This window comes from Pterocles gutturalis, unplaced genomic scaffold (assembly GCF_000699245.1).
Source record: "Pterocles gutturalis isolate BGI_N339 unplaced genomic scaffold, ASM69924v1 scaffold3276, whole genome shotgun sequence".
NCBI classification, from domain to species: Eukaryota; Metazoa; Chordata; class Aves; order Pterocliformes; family Pteroclidae; genus Pterocles; species Pterocles gutturalis.
Window position 1 is genome coordinate 137,736 of NW_010105276.1, and position 13,578 is coordinate 151,313.

Genomic DNA, 13,578 nt, shown 5'->3' on the forward strand with positions numbered 1-13,578 from the left:
GAATGACTATGTAGGAAATATTATCTTTTCCCCAGGAGACTTTTGTCCCCATTTTGGTGCTTAAAGATTTCCTGTGGTCACTGAACTATTTCTGTCTTTTAATAATTCCTTGCTGGGAAACCGGATTTGGCTTCGCCATTCATTGATGTAGTTTAAAAAGATGAAGACTGTTTGCATTGGTTTTTTTATATTACAAATTAAGAAGTATTTCAGTAGGAAGAAGTCTGATTTGGAATTTTTATCATAAGATTTAAAAGGTAAAATAAAAGCTGAGATCTCAAATCTTGTTTACGGTCAAAAAGAAACAGCAAGTAAACAAAATCATAATACCACAATAAAAACTTATGTTCTGGATGGTATTAAAAAAAAAGTAAACAGTGATATTGCCTTGGCATCAAATGGGTTACATCACATAAGCAAAGAAGGTGATTTTTGGCAATCTGTCATAAATGAAGTTGTCTTTTGGTTCTCCATTGCATTTGCATGTAATGTGGTAAGGACATCATGAATGTCATGACTATGCCTCCATGACTGTTGTTTTACATTTTTGGCTACAACATTATCTGAATCAGTTAATCCAGTAAACCATCCCAATCATTTTTTTTAATGGATAAAACTATAGTCGAGTGTTGATAAAGTCAGTTACTAAGTCTCAACTGAAAGGAAATAAGATATAAGCCAAGTAAAATGATCAGTTGTGTGAACATAATGAGCATAATTTGCTATCAGGCATTGGATATTCAATAAATATTTTGGCTATCTCATTCCAAGACAACTTGTGCCAGATTGTAAATCACAGGATGAATTCTGATGTCTTCTTCCATAAGGGAAATCCAGAATAACCTTCTTGTGCCTAGTGGGTCAGACCCTTGTGCTGTGTTCAAACATTTAAAAACAAAAAGGAAATGAGAACAAGTTTATTCAGAAGAATGACTGCCTTTCAAGGCCTTTGGCCTCCAGAAGGAATGTAGTTGTCTGAGGTCTACAGCACAAATACATGTTTGTTGGGTAAGTAGCATTCCAGACCTTTCAGCTACACGTTTTGGGCCTGTCCCAAAATCTTCTGGAAAGAATTCCTCACTAAAATATAGTTCATCTTGTGTATTTCTTTTCCTGGAGAGGTACCCCTTCAGATAATGGGAGAGTTATTATCAATTCTCTAATTCCCTGAATATTGTGGAAATGTGGTTACAGACAGTTTTCTAATGGCTAAAAAAGAGAGTAACTTTAAACTGGAAATAAACAATTATTTGAGGCTTTAATGGACTGGAAAGTAGGGCTTAGAGATTTAACATTGTTCAAATAAATACATAGTATGTTAGAAATCTCGATTGTATTTACAAGCATTTGGGGAGCTTCCTTAAGCATATGGCTGAACACATAGGGATATATCTTATCCTCTCCATATGTACTTTTAAGTCCCATTGATATTAATACAAGTAACACATGTGCGTATAGACTAGACCATGAACTGTGTTTTCTTTCTCCTTATTTCCATACTGGGGTAATAATAAAACCATAAATACATTCCTTTTTGTTGTTTTATGAAACATTATGGGTCAATTCCTGATCTCATGAAAGCTGATGACCAAACTCCCATTGACTTCATGGAGAGATCGTATCCTGTGTGTATTGGAGTGGAGAACGTCTGGTGGTTACAAAGCACAAGCAGAAGTCAGGATTCTTGAGCTTTGATTGCATGTGTTCATTCGACTGCCACTGTAATTTTGGGCAAACACTTCTGTATACAGTAAAGCCTGCAAGCGCGTGCCTGCACTGGAGCATGTAGATGCCCATCAAAGGATGGGCTGCCAGCGTGCTCAGTGCTAGCTGTGGGTTGGGATCAGCTTTAGCAGCAGATGATTGAGTCAGAAGTTTGATGTTTAAACATAGGTTCATATCGGCAGACAATACTTGAAATAAGTGTTTGATTAGGTTTTTGAGTTGGGACTTGAACTGCCACCTGCAGGAACTGAAAATTGGGTACAGAGGCATTGTGCTGGTGAATGAAAACCGGGAAGTCTAACTCACTGGAAAGAAAGGTTTCCATTCAGTGTGTGAAGAGAACAAAACAGAAATAAGTAGACATCAAAAGTTTTTTGGGGGGGATTATTAATTTAATCCTAAAATTATATTAGTAATTCATAACATTTTTGCAGAAATTGCTGCCTCTTATTTCACCCTTCTCTATTTTTACTGTACTGTGATCCAGCATGTCTCATGGGATGGTATTAGACATCACGATCAATGCCACTGAGTTGGAAGAAGAAAAACAATATATCAGCGCTATTGATGTATGAATCTTTTGTGTGCTATTTTGTTTTGTGAGGGTAGCTTATATCTTTTATTTGTTGCAGAAAATTCTAGTAAACCATCTGCTGGGTATTTTCAAATACTAGTACAACAGCAAGCCTTAACAGTCTGACTCATTTCTATGCCATTTATAAAACACAAGACATCATACAAATTTCCTCAGACACTCAACCAAGAGTTTTATTTCAAATAAATATAGATTCTCAGAAATGTTTAACTTGAACCATTAAAAAAATGCCCATCAATCCATCACTAGTTGGTTCTTTCTTCAATTCCCTACATGCTAAATATTGTAAATGAAGTCGTGAAGGTATACCTGCAACTGAAACCTTAAAGTGTTGCTCTTGAGGATGTAATAGACACATGTATTTGTAAAAATGTATAGGGAAAACCAACATATAGAACATAGTCATGTGGGAAAGTGGCCTTGGGGAAAGAACAAGTTCTTGGTCGAGTTCAACAGATGAGGCTTTTTATGCCTTTCCTTCATTTTCCTCTTTATTACCTGCTGATGCTCAGGTTGCCTTCTGCAGTTGCCCTGCCCACACCTCAGTGTTGTGCAGAGAGCAGATATACAGCACTGATGGATGCTGTGGAAAAGCCTATCAGTATATATCTTATAAAAGTTAAAAAAACAAGTCATATGTGACAGTTTTAATAGTCTTCAAGTATTCTTACAGATCAGAAATATTTTCTTTTGCCTTCAATGGAAATTCAGCAGTATGTCAAGCAATAATTACAGAGGACTCATAACTGGGTCATAATTGGCTCCAATTCAATTAATTACAGGTCTAGTCAAATGCTTAAAATTAAGCATGTGACTAAATTAATGCTGAAATCAGGGACCAACTGGTATTCTAAATGTATGGCAATCAGCTTCCATTAATTTATATTTAAATCATGTAAAAAAAAGCAAAAAAGAACAGTTTATAAATAAGTATATAGTAATTTGTTGTACAGTTCAACCAAGCACATTAAGAAACTGTTTAACGAGAGACTTTCCATCTTTCTTTTTTTTTTTTGATTGGTACCAGTTCTGACTTTACTTTGTGATTAAAATGCACAAGAAAATGCACAGTCATTTTTATTGTCTTAAACCATTTTTAACATGTTGAAATTGAGATAGTAAAGCCTAGTTTACAGTGATGCCTTCTGCATTTAAGTCTCCAGTCAGCATCACCTGGTCTTTTATTCATGATTCTTCTGTTTACCACAATAATAGGTGGAGACTGGCTCTTGGAGGCAGCTGCTGCCATTTCTGTTGTGGAAAATCCCTTCCTGTATGTTCGTGTGTATATTTAAATGTACAAACTCTTGTGAGACAGAATTATTTAAAATTTTACTTTACTCTTGTGCATAATAAAAGGATTCAGCCAGTGAGACTGTCGGCCAAGGCATTTCTGTTTCTGTTTTGTTGTTTTCTTGAAGAGTTAAGGATGTGTCATCCTTTGGGATACATTTTACCTTAGTCTGATGAGACTCAAAGTTTTTTTCTGACAAATCCTTTCCCAGCAGAATACTTTCTTGTGAGAGTCTTGCTTTGTTGAGGATTGTTGGTTATAAAAAGAAAGTCATGTCTGTCTCTGTAACTATCGATACCTCATATAGTTAGAGATTGACTCATGAATTTAAAGGCACGCTTTTAAATGAGGATTGCCCTTCTGTTATTGGCTGAAGTGAAAAACATTTTCCCCTTCTTACTAGTTTTTATGCTCAAAGTTAATAACTTCTAATAGAGGTTAAGAAATAATTTTAAACCCTCAATGGTGGATTTCTTTGAGTATGAGGGTAAAAGTTTTTGAGCCATCCAGGTACTCAAGTGTATTTTGGGTATTTCCAATTGAGAAATTTTTCTTTCCATCAGCTTGCTTGAGCTGGGATAATTAATGTCTCTATTAAGCCAAATTGATCTTAAAATTATATCAAAGTTGCTCTGATTGATGTGATAATCCACTGAACAAATTGTCTTATTGCTGCCATCAAGGTGAAGTAGTTGTGAGAGCAATTGTGAGCAGCATCACAGCATCCCTGGCCACAAAACAGGCATCTCCCTGCTATGTCTCTCACACAGAATCAAAATAGGATCGTGTGAGACCCCGTTGTCATTTCTCTCTCATTACTGGTGTCCAGGTAGTCTCCATCAAGCTCACTGGGCTCAGTAAGGCACCTGTGGTCCCACTTGACTTCTGGCTTCAGAAACCACTCTTCTGACTCTCTAACTTGGGAGTCAGACTGAAGACTTTGAACATTTTCTCCGAGGCTATTTCTGAGCAGTACCAAAATGAACTGTCACAAATAATAAGCATATTATGAAGCTCTCCTCAGTGTACATTTCTTCTCCATTGTCCCAGGCAAGCAGATAAAAAGTTGATATTTAAATAATTATATTTTCTTTCAGTTAGAGCATTATTTGATGCCAGCAAAATATGGGCATAATTCTCAAACCTTCCCTTATGAAGAGAGAATATGTCTTAGAAAAACTGTGATAGGAAAAGTTTTCCTTTTTAATGCCAAACAAAAGCTTACATTTTTGTAAATAAGGCTGCACAATAAAAGAGGTTACAGTACACTTTTTTCAGAATGTGTTTAGATTAGACTTCATGACTACTAGCAATAGTTGCAGTTCCCAGCAGAGTAACACACTATCATCTTGATTTTACTCATGTAGATGATACCTGCATTAAAGAAAACCAAAACAAAACCAGGTCCTTCAAGGTTTTTGAAATGCTGAAGTTTGTATATAATGTGACTCTGAATAACTACAGCATAAGTGAGCAAATTCAAACATGGTTTATTAATGTGTGCGTGCACACACACATACCACCTGTATATATGTGTCTATATGAATGTATTTTTCTAATTGTGCGTGGATGATTTTGTGGAAATTAATTTCAATTTCAGGTATTTTAAGAGGTGCGTGTATGTGCTCTGTTCTCTTAAAGTTTGATGTGATTGCTAATAAGAGATTGAACAAGAAAGAGAGTAGCATCTTACAACAGCCATGAATGGTCTCCATATTTAAAACACAAAAATGAGGAAAGGGTTTTAATTACAATACGTAGGTGTTCTGTCTACTGCGCATCATATGGCATTGATTTCCAGCAGCAGTGCCTACTGTAAGTGTTGCTGTTAGATCTTTTCCTTTCAGAAGTCTATCCTGATCTATTTCAGAATCATAGCACCATTTCCCTCTTTTTATTTTATTGCAGCCATTTTTTGTGTGAGGGGAATATAATTGTAAAAAGATTTTTTTCTTATTTACATAGATTTTCCTTTAGCCTCCTTTTTCACCACTTTTGTATTTGACCTATTAGTGTTTTTTAGGCTTTACAAAGACAAAAAAGTACTTTCCTCAGCAAAACCATCTGGTTTAGTTTCCTGTGCCTCAACAATGATATGTGTATTATTATCAAGGCCACCCCAGTGGTTTTCTAAGTGGTCTTGTTACAGTGGTGGTCTTACAATTCAACTGGAGTGATGGAAAGGTTAGACTAAGGCTTCTTTCAAGTATAAGGTTTCCAGATTGATAAATTATGTATTGTTGTCATATTTCTGAGACTGACCTATTATGCCATTGTAGCTTGAATGTGGTATCTCTTCAAATAACACAAGAGTCTACCTGACAAATTCTGCTTTTGCAGCATGTTCTTCTTGTAGAATCCCAAATTAAGGCACTTTTCAGAAGTAACTTTGAATGCATGCTGTGCTCCTATGATTTTCGTTTTCTACTCTCTCTGGCAATGTGTGGAAAAACAAGCAAAATTATGACAGGGTCCAAGTTTAGGAGCTATACTTGTGATAAGATCAGAAGAAACATACGGATGCCAGCAGAGAGACTATACAATGCACTGTGTATACCATCCTTGCAGTCCATGTCAGTGCATGCTGCCGGACAATGTTTACTCATTAGTAGGTGGCAACATAACACCAGGGTGAAAACAAAACAGACTTTTGTAAATAAGGTCAGTTCCACCATCCAGTCAATGAGTCTTGTGGTGGTTTTAACTTGGGGCAAGAGAGATGAGACTGTGGGAAAGAGGTGAATCTCACAAGGGAGATGGGATTGCTGGACCCAGGGAGCTAGTACGCCAGACAGCCTGCTCGAGGCTGTGGCTGTGCCTGGAGGGAAACCACTGCTCCATCATGGGATGGAGTGTGTTCACCATAAAGTGAATCTTCACAAAATTTAACAGCAAAGGTCTTACAAGCCTCTCTTGAGTGTATGTAAACCATGATTTTGTAATTTTTTTTTCCATTTTAGTCCACACAAAGTTCATGAATTGGGCAAGTTTGGAGCAAAGTTCATGGATGTTCTCATAAACATTCTCTAGCCCTCTGCATACAAAATTTCAAATACTTACTGTACAACAAGGAATCCCTGTGTTTGTGGACAAAAAATTATTGAGGTTTATGGGGGAGTTAATACAAATGAAACATATTCTTTAATCAGATGAATCACTCCAACTGACATTTTTTCTTCTTTTCTTTGCTCTTTTTCCTATGAGTGAGGGGAAAAAAAAAAAATGAAAAAAAAAAAAAAAGCAGACAACCAGCTATGTCTATCCTTGAACTTAGGAATTTTTTATTCAGTCAGATGGTATTTGGCAACATTTTAAAGAACAGGAGGCAGCATCTTTTATTGGTAAGTGTTAGGCAACGTTAATAACAGGTACTGCTACCAGCCTCACCTGTAATAACCCAGATAGTTTCTCTTTATTAACTAGTCTATGATTTACAGATTTATTTGAATCTTGGAGCAATGCACTACATTCTGAGAAAGCTGTATAGCATAGTTGGTTTTAATTTTAATAAGGGGGAAAAGTCCCTTAAAACAGATCATTAAAATTTAATGAGGACATTTTAAAAACCCCATAATGGTTCAATTTACACTGGAAGTCAAAAATAGTTAATGATGTTGTTATGTCTGTGTGGTAACATCCTCACTATACAGTAATTGTTTTCATTTGAAATGAAGCCAGTAAAACATCGTGGGCAGTGCATTCCCAGAACCAAAGTTTTTAGCCCTCCAACAATTTCAGGTCATTCTACTGAAAGAAGAAATATTTCAGAGGATAAATTAAAATGTCAGGGCTCACTTTTATTGTACTCTAGCTGTTAATATTCTGTATATTATTAAGAAGACTGGTTATCAGCAAAGTGAGTGCTCTTTCCTGATCTGGGTACGGAAAAAAAACCCCAACTATTTTTTTGTTTGTTTGAGTGGGAAACATTCCCCAAACCCACAGGGTGCACTTAATATGCCAGTTTTAGTTTTAGCAGAAATACTTGAATTTTAGCTGTAGGTGTTTTTGGATGAAGCCCTGACCTAACAACAAACGTTAATGGTCCAAAGATAGAGCAGCTGAACTTTCCAGTTGGCCTTCTTTGGCCGGCACTAAGCTTCCCCTGGGGACGGTTGACTTGGTTACCAGGTTAAGTATGTGAAGAAAGATTATTACTGTCACCTGCTTGACTCCTCTCTCTCTTCCTCTCAAAATCCATGTGATTTCTGCAACAAGGGCAATTGTTTGTTTCCTCAGGAGTGTGAGGAGCATTACATTTGCAAGGTAGGTGAGCGACGTTGGTGTTTTCTTATCCCCTGTCCCCAGTTAGCTCAGCAGCGTGGCTGGGATGGGTTTGCCTGCAGCCATGGAAGAAGATAATGAAGTAAACAGTGGATTGCTGACATTGTCTGTGCCTGCAGCTTACGTGAGGGCTGTGCAAAACAGCTGGCCGTTCCCTCAAACCCTCCCAGTGCTTCCTCCTTGGTGCAGGTTGAGGCTGACTGTTGCAGGGGACCTCAGCCACTGTCCTTCCCTGCACACCTGCTGATGCAAAGGGCAACTCCTGGTGCTAGCAGCCTTGGTGGCCGTTTCATTGCTTCTAGTGAAATAAGGATTTTGGTGGTGTTTCTTAAGTGAGGAGGCCCACGTATCTGCTTTCTACATTTTCTGTTGTGCGGTGGGATTAAAGGATCTCTGGTATTGAATTTGAGGAAGTAAAATTAAGGTATCCCTAACTATTTATATGAAATGCTGCCTGTCTTCAAGGACAAATTATTATGGGGCTTTTTGTACAGTTGAATGCATTCTAGGCACATTTTGTCTAGCCTAGTCTCTCTTGTTCAATAGGATGAGAAAAGCAGGGCAAACTCAACCATTTGAAACCTCAAAGACCTATGACCAACAGCTAGGAGCATCTGCTGTGAGCTGTTGCCTGAACTTTTGGCTCCGTAGGACTGTTGGGTGCTGAGCTGACTTCTCTTTGCACCGATGTGACTTACATTTATGTTGTTTTTCTATTGAAAGAACAGGCACGATTATGAAAATATGCTTAGTCTCTAACTTTGCTCTTAATAATAAGCTTTGTACGTTTTAGAAGTTGATATTTCTAGTGCAAGTCATGCATTATTATTTCTTGATCTGCAAATGGGTTTCATTTTTTTTAATATCAGAAGATGTTTTCTTTCTTCCAAGTGCACTTTACAGATTTCTTGGAGTAGCAGTAAAATCCATTAGTAGAGCATTAACTCCTACTTCTGCATAAACCTCTATCAAGTAAGACGTTACTCTGAACAGTAACAGTTTATCGAGGCAACCCTAATGCTATAATACCAGGCACACATGTTGCTTTTGACATAATGAAAAATTGGTACAAATCATACAGTCTTGCTACACTGTGCCATGTTTTACAAAAGTAATGCTTTGTGTTACTAATGCAGTATTTTTTTCTTACACAATACAGGCATATTTTTCCCCTCAGCATTAATTTATTACGCTGCATTTATTTCCAGACAAACTCTACCTTTCCATATCTGCTGGGAATTTCTCTCTTCCTCTGAGGTGTTTTAAATTCAATAAGTATCAGGTTTTTAATATATCATATTCATTTTAAAGGGGAAATAATTGACAAGGGAAAAATAATTTAAATGTACCCTTTTCATTTTATTGCCAGTATTATTACTGATATCCAAGGCAGATATATATTAAAAATACTGCCGGTTTAAAACTGTTCATCTCCCAGATTACAAGCTCATCTCAGGTTATTAGAAAGGCATTAGGAGGCATGAGATAGGATGGTCTGTAGGCTATGGGACAGATCACAACACGACAGGTCTGTCTCCCGACAAGAGAAAGCCTAAGAGGTACTCGGCTGCCGCTGGGCACTGTGCCTCTTACCACCATCATCACCTCCTGGTTTCCAGCAGCCTTGCTCTCAAACTCTCGAGCTGAGAGGAGGTTGTATTTTAAGTGCCACATTCAGGCTGCAGCTGGGAAATCACTGCTCCTATTTGTGCATGTTCCATGTATCTGTTATTTGATGTTTTATTTCAGCCCATAATACCTCGTAAACCTTTTCCGGTGATTCCCGTGACATAACTGTGACATACGGTGCTGAAATGTGGCTTCATGAATCAGTAGTACTGGTAGCAAAAGTGATACTGGTTTGCTAGGAGGAGCCCGCCATGGAACAGGGCCTGGCTGTGCTCTGCTTTCGGGGAATACCAAGGTGGAGCAGGAAGGAGCTTGCCTTCCAGGCTAACTATACTATCTGGTGCCTCATCTCTAGGGCAATCTTTTTTTTTCCCTTTTTAAAATAATTCAAGAGCAGGTGAGTAACAATTTAGAACTGGTGTTGGTTGGAGGTTTGTGTAAGGTTCATGTGGTCCGAGTTCACTTAATGTAACACTTCATATAATGTACAGCATTTTAATGGAGCCTTACATCCGCCTGGATGCGTTCTTGTGTGATCTGATCTAGGTGTCCTGCTCCGGCAGGGGGATTGGACTAGATGATCTTTCGAGGTCCCTTCCAATCTCTAACATTCTGTGATTCTGTGATTCTGTGAAATACGGGTGCCAAGAAAACATTTTAGAAAATGCTCTGTTTGATCCAGATAGCACTAAAGGGCAAGAGCACGTGCATGAAGTGTGCAAACTCCAAGAGGACTGTAGGGCTGTGTATTCCCTCCCTGCCCTCCTGGCAAGCCTGAGGACCGAGCATGCTGCAAACCAACTGCAGGAACTGGTTTGGAGTGAAATCTTGTTCTGATAATACAGTTATGTGGGATAATACAATTTGATGGGACTTGACTTCATCCATTGTGTCTCACATTTATTTGTGGGGAGGCAGAGGCTGGTAGAAGAAAAAGAGGCTCTGTGCCTGCACAGTTACTCAGTACACCTGTGATAGGGACAGCCACAATTTGGCTCTAAAAGTGACCTCAGGAGACATTAAAATTCCATTTAACACATTACCAATATAAACAGGAAGCATAATAAAGAGTTTTCACCTGGCCTACTCTGTGCCAGTTTTCAGCCTCAAGTATGACAGAATGATGAAATTGGTGCACAACTGCCCACTCCTTGTAATTAAGTAAATTGGACTTTCCTCAAAGAAGGCTTTTTTGTTGCTGATTTTCATAAGGTCACATCTAAAGAAAGGCAGTGTAAAACCAACAGGCACATATATAAAAACGTAGCTGGCAAAAGAACAAGGTTGAGTAAAAAGTCCACCCAAAATGGAAATAAATTAATCATCATTGTTACCACATTCATTTTGGAGTGATTACAGAAAATAGTGTAAAATAATAGCAGAATCATACACACATTTGACATTTACCTTTAAAATACACTGTGGAGTAAAGAAAAACAAGCCTCAGTTCCCTTGGTTTAATTTATTCATATGAGGTTTGTAAACAAATTGTGTAACGAAGGTGCATGCTGATGATAGGCATTCAGTTGCACTGATTTGTAGGAGTCTGATCATTTAAATACAATGTGTTGTAAATATTTCAAGTTAGGGGAAAAAAAATCAAAATTATGAAAATACTATCTTAACAATGTCTTGAGTAGTTGTTTATGTTCTGGAGTTGCTTGTAAAATGGCTGACTCCTAACTAAACTGATAGTTTTATTAGTAGTATCTTAAAGTGATCTGTTTTGCCTAGATATGGGGTTTCACTGAGATGCTGTTTCATATAAAGTCTCTTTCACTGAAACAGCCTATTAACCTGTTACTGCAAATTCTGGCTGTGTTGGTATTAGAAAGTACTACTGGCACTTGGAAGGGGAAATCACACAAAATCTCATATTTCATGAAGGCAGATAAAAGCTAGAAAATAAAACTTCCTGTAAACAAGAATAAAATGGTGTTCAGGCTCAGGATGAAAGCTAGCATCTGGAATCCCACCCAGAACCAGCTCTGCAGCAGCTAGAAGGAGCACTGTCTGGCAGAGAAAAACAGATTTGTACTGAGGAGGAGCACAGGTAAAGGTGATATGCTGCATCCTCATATGGGGGAATGTGGGGGCAATGCAAGATGAGGACTAAGACCCTAGTTGATAGGGGAATGCTGTATTCTCATCACCTGCTCGTGGGCCAGAGTGAGCTGCCATCTGCCACTGTGCTTGAATCTGCCTGTGAAAGGAGCCTGAAACTCTCCAACCTGAGTGGGGCACAAAACAAGCTTGACACATAGAAAACAGCAAACATTTACATCAGATGTTGATGATTTGTTCTCTTACAGAGTGAAGAGAGATGGGGGAAGGATGTGTTCAGTAGAAGAGTTTGACTTGAGAATTGTTGGTGAAAAGGAAGCACAAGAGAGGGAGAAATCAGGGTGTTTGAATTTTTAACAAAAACACTTAAAGGAAAACAATAAAATTACTTGGTTTTGTCAGAATTTTCAATATACTGAGTTTCTTTACGTGTACACACAACAGGAATTAATTGGCAGTAGCTACAGTAGTATTCAGAATAAACTTGCCGAGTCATCTGTCCGAGAGAATTTGAATTAAAAGAGAACAAGAAAAAGGTGTAAGTAAGAAGACAAGCCTGGTCATAGAAACAATAAAGCTTTATACCTTGAGCAGACTGGATTTGTTATTCAGTGGTTCCTATTATTGTGATGTTTGTTGCTTTATTTAGATAAAGAGTTTGGCTCTGGTTGCCTTTGTTCTCTCTGTCCAGAAGACTTGGCACACTGCACGCTGTGCACAGCATGGTTAGAGAGGGAGACCTGCAAAAGGACATCCACCCAAGGCGAGTTGGCAGACAATAGCAGAACATCCTTTTCTTTGAAAGCGACTCATTGGTCCTGCCTCTCTGTATTTAGCTGAATGCAGACAAGAGGCATGATTAACACTAATGAGTGACCAGGGATTTATTGTTTACTTAGAGATAAGGCATGGGCTTCCTTCGTTGGCACTTTCTGCCAAATAGTTTGATCCTAGTTCACTAAGCTTTTTATTAGTTGTTGTTGCTTTTTTTGGTAGTGGTAGTTGTTGTTGCTTTAAGTTATTTCTTTCACCAAAATCTTTTCATCACTTGGGCTTTTTTTATTTTATTTTTGTTGCAAATTTTCTGAGCTGTTTGTCATTTGGGCCACAGTGCTCTGGAGGTCCTTTACGTGCATCACATGTTCTGCATCCAACAGTGCTTTTTCTGTTAGTGCTTGCCCTCCTCCCCAAAGCCAAAATAAATCAAAGTAGGTTGAGACTCAGTCGCAATAAATCAAGACCTGTCCAAAACTGGAGCCTGCCCAGTCAAAATGTCATAGCTTGGCTTTCACTGAGGATTAATTAAAGGCCTGATATAAAGCCCAGATGTGCTTCAGGAGAGCAGCAAACTGCCTAGTGGTGGCTATACTAAAAACCAAGTCTCCCCATGAATCTGCCCACCCAAGAACATGGAGGAGGATAAGGCTGAGGAAAAGGGAAGAAGGGAGGGGAGGGGAGGAAAGAAGCAAGCTGAATCAAACATGATTTTATAGCATCTCTGTTGGCAGAAAACAAGACGAGCTCTATGCTAGTGCACGTCTGAAAAAATACAAAGCATGTGTGTGTATATTTCTAAGAGCGGCAGAGAACATAATTGTTAAAATGTCCAATGTTAATTGGGAGTGAGATAAAACTAACACAGTGAGTGAACTTTTGCACTTTTTCTGGTCAAAAGAAAATATATATGTGGCGTGCCCAGTGGCTGAGTTTGCTCGGTGCCTGTTTTACATTAAATTCCTGAAAGTCATCTTGGCTAAAATAGTTTAGCTGAAGATTCCTGAGGCTCTGATAGGGACAGATATGGAAATGTGCATGTATCTAAATTCAGTATATTGGAATATAAATATGTAAAATAGACTTAAATTGCATGCTGCTTGCACTATGGCCTTTGTAAAACTCTGGCTTCAGTTCCAGAGATATGGCAATTTAATTGAACAGTGAACAGTGAATGACCCCTTTTAAAAACCTGATGGGCACTGAAAGAGTG